Consider the following 6,000-nt stretch of genomic DNA (forward strand, 5'->3'; position numbering starts at 1 on the left):
AATGTAGCACAGAGGCACAAAGAAATAGAAAACCTGAAAATACCGAAAAATAGGACACACTGAAGACAGAATGAGAAAGTCTAACAAAAAAGTAACTGCCATGCCACAGGGAGAGGACAGCCTCAGGTAACAGCAAGACTTTAAGAGATAGTCACTAAGAACTTTCCAAAATTGATGAAAAACATAAATCCAAAAATTCAAGAAGCCCAAGATAAACCAAACAGGATAAAACACAAATATATACAAATCTAGACACAGATCTTAGAAGCAGCCAGATTTAAAAAGCTGATTACCTTTAAAACCATGACTTTTAGACTGAAAGCTGCCTTCTCAGTAGCATCAATGAAATCCAGAAGAGTGTTGAATAATATCTTCAATACACTGACAGAGTAACTGTCAAAGAGAAAAAAAATAGGTCACATTCAAAGAATCAGAAGCGAGAATGTTTTCCGACTTTTCAGTGAAGCACTAAGAATTAGAAAACATTGAAGCAATGCCTTCAAAATGTGGAGGGGAAACAATTTTCTCACCTAGAAGTCTACAACCAAACTGTCAATTTTCAGGTTAGACTAAAGATTTTTCCAGCATGAAAGAACTCAAATAGTTTACTTTCTCTGCATTCTTTTTTTTTTTTTTCTGGAAGCTACTAGAGAAGATGTGCCACTAAAACCAGAGAAAAACCTAAGAAAGAAGTAGAGATGGGATCCATGAAACCGGGGTCTCAAGCCCAAAAAAAGTCAAGTGCAATCTCCAGGATGATGGAAGGGGAGACCAAGCTGGATGTGTGCCTGGAGGGCAAGTCAAAAGGCTCCAGGAAAGAGTGCTCCAAGTGAATGAAATCAATGGCATACTGTAGGACATCTTTCAGCAGCTTGCAAGGAGAGAGAGCCAGTTTGGGAAAGTACTGCCCTATGGTAAGTAGTAGAGAACAAGCAACACGGGGGTGGGGAGAAACAGTGTTAACTCTAAAGACAACAAACTATCAAGACAGGGGACTTCCCTAGTGGTCCAGTGGCCAAGACTCCACACTCCCAATGCAGGGGGCCTCGGTTTGAGCCCTGGTCAGGGAACTAGACGCCCCCCCATACTGCAACTATTGACCCTGCAGAGTCAAATAAATAAATATTTTTTAAAATATATCAAGAGAGAAAGGAAAAATAATCAGGGTTGTCATAGACTTGATAATGTGAACACCAAGGAATGACCTAATGCAGATCATTGTATACTGTCTTGGGAGGATGGGGGTGGTGGAAGAGCTACATCATCATCTTTTATTCTAAGAATAGTCAGTAATTCCTAAAATCTAAAGAAATAGCACTATAAACAATTTATTTAGAGAGTTGGAAGTAAATGCCAAAAGAAACAGCTAAAAGGGATGAATATAGTTGATTCTGGGGAATAGATGGATGAATGTGGGTCAAGCAACAGATTGCTATTTTTGTAATAAACCTTATAGGGGAACCCTTTTCCTCTTTGAACCAGGGGTTGGCAAACTCTGGGCTGGTTTTGTACATGGATGAGCTAAGTATGGTTTTTACATTTAAATGGTTGAAAAAAATCAAAAGAAGGACATTTTCTGGCATGTGAAAATGATGTGAGGTTCAAATTTCAGTGTCCGAAGTGTTATTAGCACACAGCCACACTGGTTCACTTATATATAGTCTCTGACCAACTTTGTGTCATAACAAAGGTCCAGTTGAGCAGCTAAAACAAAGAACATGTGGCCTCAAATATTTACTATCTGGCCCTTTATAGAAACAGTTTGCTGATCCCTGCTTTAAACTATGTTCATACATACCACTAAATAAATGAAAGAACTAAGTATTTTTAAAGGAAGTAGGTAATACAGAAAATTAAAATTTGCTAATGACTTGTTCTATTGGGGAATTTTATAGATATCATATAAAACTCAAAATTGAGGTGACCTAAATTGGAAGGAAATCAAAAAAAAAGAGAGAATATAGGTATATATGTAGCTGGTTCACTTCACCGTACAGCATAACCTAACACCACACTGTAAAGCAACTATACCCCAATAAAAATTATTTAATTAACTCATTGACTACACTAAAGCCTTTGACTGTGTGGATCACAACAAACTGTGGGAAATTCTTAAAGAGATGGGAATACCAGACCACCTTACCTACCTCCTGAGAAACCTATATGCAGGTCAGAAAGTAACAGAACAGGACATGGATCAACAGACTGGTTCAAAATTAGGAAAGGAGTATTTCAAGGCTTTATATTGTCACCCTGCTTATTTAACTTTTATACAGAGTACCTCATGTAAAATGCCACACTGGATGAATCACAAGCTGGAATCAAGATTGCCAGGAGAAATACCAATAACCTGAGATATGCAGACGACACCACCCTAATGGCAGAAAGTTAAGAGGAACTAAAGAGCCTCTTGATGAAACTGAAAGAGGAGAGTGAAAAAGCTGGCTTAAAACTCAACATTCCAAAAACTAAGATCATGGCATCCGGTCCCATCACTACATGGCAAATAGATGGGGAAACAATGGAAACAGTAACAGACTTTATTTTGGGGGGCTCCAAAATCACTGCAGATGGTGACTGTAGCCATGAAATTAAAAGATGCTTGCTCCTTGTAAGAAAAGGTATGACCAATCTAGACAGCATATTAAAAAGCAGAGACATCACTTTTCTGACAAAGATCCATACAGTCAAAGCTATGGTTTTTCCAGTAGTCATGTATGGATGTGAGAGTTGGACCATAAAGAAAGCTGAGCACCAAGGAATTGATGCTTTTGAACTGTGGTGTTGGAGAAGATTCTTGAGCGAGATCAAACAAGCCACTCCTAAAGGAAATCAATCCCGAATATTCATTGGAAGGACTGAAGCTGAAGCTCCAATACTTCGGCCACCTGATGTGAACAACTGACTCACTGGAAAAAGACCCTGATGCTGGGAAAGATTGAAGGCAGGAGGAGAAGGGGACGACAGAGGATGAGATGGTTGGATGGCATCACCGACTCAATGGGCATGAGTTTGAGCAAGCTCTGGTAGCTGGTGATGGACAGGGAGGCCTAGCATGCTGTAGTCCATGGGATTGCAAAGAGTCAGATATGACTGAGCAGCTGAAATGAACTGAACTGAACTGAGGGAGGCCTGGAATGCTACAGTCCATAGGATATAAAGAGTCGGACACAACTGAGTGACTGAACAACAAAATGTAATTAGGAAAACTCAAAATTGAGAGAAGAATAGGTTGGTGAAAAAAAAATGCAAGGCCACTAGTGGAAAAAAGAGACAGGTACATAACATCCAAATAACCAAGGGAAGAAAGAAAGGAACTTGATTAATTCAAAAAGCAGAAGGAAAGGAGGAACAAAAATAAATGGGATACCAGAGTAAATATAAAATAGGATGGCAATAAGATGTGATTATCAGTGACTGTATATCATGTTCTCAAGACTAACACTCCATACTGTAAATATGTCAGTCCTCTACTTATTAATATATGAAAAATAAGTGAAAGTTACAGTCAGCCATGTCTGACTCTTTGTGACTCCATGGACTATACAGTCCACGGAATTCTCCAGGCCAGAATACTGGAGTGGGTAGCCTTTCCCTTCTCCAGCATTAATGTATAAATTTAATAAAATCCCAATTTAAAACCCAATGGGACTGTCTTATGAATCTTAGATTAGCTAATACCAAAATTTACTTGGAAGAGAAAATGAAAAACAGTAGCTAAGAAATTTTAAGAAAAATAAATAGTCTTGGGATATTATATGTGGCTATATATAAAATAAATTAAGTTAGAGTGCTACTTTACATTACAGAGACATCAGTGTCCCAACAAAGATCCATATAGTCAAAGCTATGATTTTTCTAGTAGTCATATACGGATGTGAGAGTTGGACCATAAAGAAGGCTGAGCACCAAAGAATTGATGCTTTCAAACTGTGGTGCCGGAACAGACTCTTAAGAGTCCCTTGGACAGCAAGGAGATCAAACCACTCAACCATAAAGGAAATCAACACTGAATAGTCATTGGAAGGACTGATGCTGAAGCTGAAGCCCCAATACTTCGCCCACCTGATGTGAAGAGCCAACTCATTAGAAAAAGACCCTGATGCTGGGGAAGACTGAGGGCAGAGGGAGAAGGGGGCGACAGAGGATGAGATGGTTGGATGGCATCACCAAGTCAATGGACACGAGTTTGAGCAAACTCCAGGAGATAGTGAAGAACAGGGAAGCCTGGCATATTGTGACTCATGGGGTCAAAAACAGCTGGACACGACTTAGTGACTAAACAACAACAGTAAGAAAGCCGAGACAGCATAGAGTACTAAACATAAAAATGAAACTAAAAAGGTATCAGAAGGACACAATAGGAAATGTTTTTGTAATCTTTGTGTGGAGAACATCTTTCTGAACAAGTCTCAAGCCAAAATGCCATAAAGGAAAAGATTTACATATTGTAAATGTACTACATTAATTTTTTTTTTTAAATCTATAAACCTTCTTATAGTGAAAGAAGTATAAAATTAAAAAGAAGCAACATTTCAGCTTGGTTCAAAACTTGCTCCTTAAAAATGAAGTATCTCCTGATAAACTTATTCAGCTCAGTTCAGTCGCTCAGTCGTGTCCGCCTCTTTGCAACCCCGTGGACTGCAGCAGCATGCCAGGCTTCCCTGTCCGTCACCAACTCCCTGAGCCTGCTCACATAAACTCATTAGGTGTTGCCAAAAAAAAAGTATCTCCATTAATATTTTTAAAAAGCAACAGATTAAAAGATCTGCAATACCTGTAAGAGACAAAGGACTAATCAACATAATAGTTTTTAAATTCCTACAAATTAGGAAGCTAAAAATAATTTACCAAACATAAGAACAGTAAAGGGTTGTAACAGTCAATTCAGAAAGGATGAACTACGAATGCCAGTAAACGTACAAAAAAATGTACAACTGCAAGTAAATCAGGCAGACATGAAACGAATGATTAAAAACGGTTTTCTTATCCATCAGAAGGCCGGACATTAAAAATATAAACAATATTCATTGTTGACGGGGACCTGGGGAAAGGTGCACTCACATAACTGCGAATAGAATGACACAGAGGTTCTGGGTTTCACTGCGCCATTATCACTGCACGAAGCCTTTAACCCAGCAAGGACGTGGGTCCCTGGCCGCCTTTAGGGCCATTGTGGGAGCTCTCGGGAGAGCGGCAGGTTTGAACTAAGTGGCTGAAATAAGGGTGTGTTGGTGCAGAGAAGGTGCCAGGGGGACCACGAAAGAGCACCTCAGAGTCACAGGGACGAGCTCCGTGGCCTTGCTGATTGGGGCTTTCAGAAAGATGTAAAGTTAACGGGAGTCCCTTTAAGTCGTTGGACGCACAGCAGCTCAACGGTTTGGTGGGGTTTGAAGTACAGAAGTTTCTAGAAAAAGAAACGAGGTCCGTGCAGACACGCCTTGCTGCCTTAAGACGCTCAGACCGCTTCACCTTTTGTGAACCGCGTTCCCCACCCCCGCTCCCCCTCGCCACCACCGGACATTGGGCTTCTGTGGGGCTGGAGAGGGGGCAGCTGCCAACTGGAAAATTCCAGCGTGGCTTTTATCATAGTGTGAGAAAATGCACAAAACAAACGTAACCACTGTAACTCTTTTAAAGCTTGTGAAAGCACAGGTACTCCGTTATTCCAGTCAGCACGTATCGCAACCATCGCATCATCTAGTTCCAAAAATTGATTATCACCCCCCCCCACCCCCCGCAAAGTAGACTCTGGTGCTGGTGCGGAGGAAGCTCTCTTTGAGTTGACAGGACAAGCGCAGATACAAAGGACTAATCTCAAGGTATCTCGAATAATGTGCAATATATGAAAGACAAATATTCAAAATCCGCGGGATTGGAGGGCGCGCGGAGGGAGCGGCGCGCGGAGGGAGCGGCGCGCGGAGGGAGCGGCGCGCGGAGGGAGCGGCGCGCGGAGGGAGCGGCGCGCGGAGGGAGCGGCACGTTTGTACACCGCGCAGC

Source organism: Bos taurus, chromosome X, assembly GCF_002263795.3.
Source record: "Bos taurus isolate L1 Dominette 01449 registration number 42190680 breed Hereford chromosome X, ARS-UCD2.0, whole genome shotgun sequence".
NCBI classification, from domain to species: Eukaryota; Metazoa; Chordata; class Mammalia; order Artiodactyla; family Bovidae; genus Bos; species Bos taurus.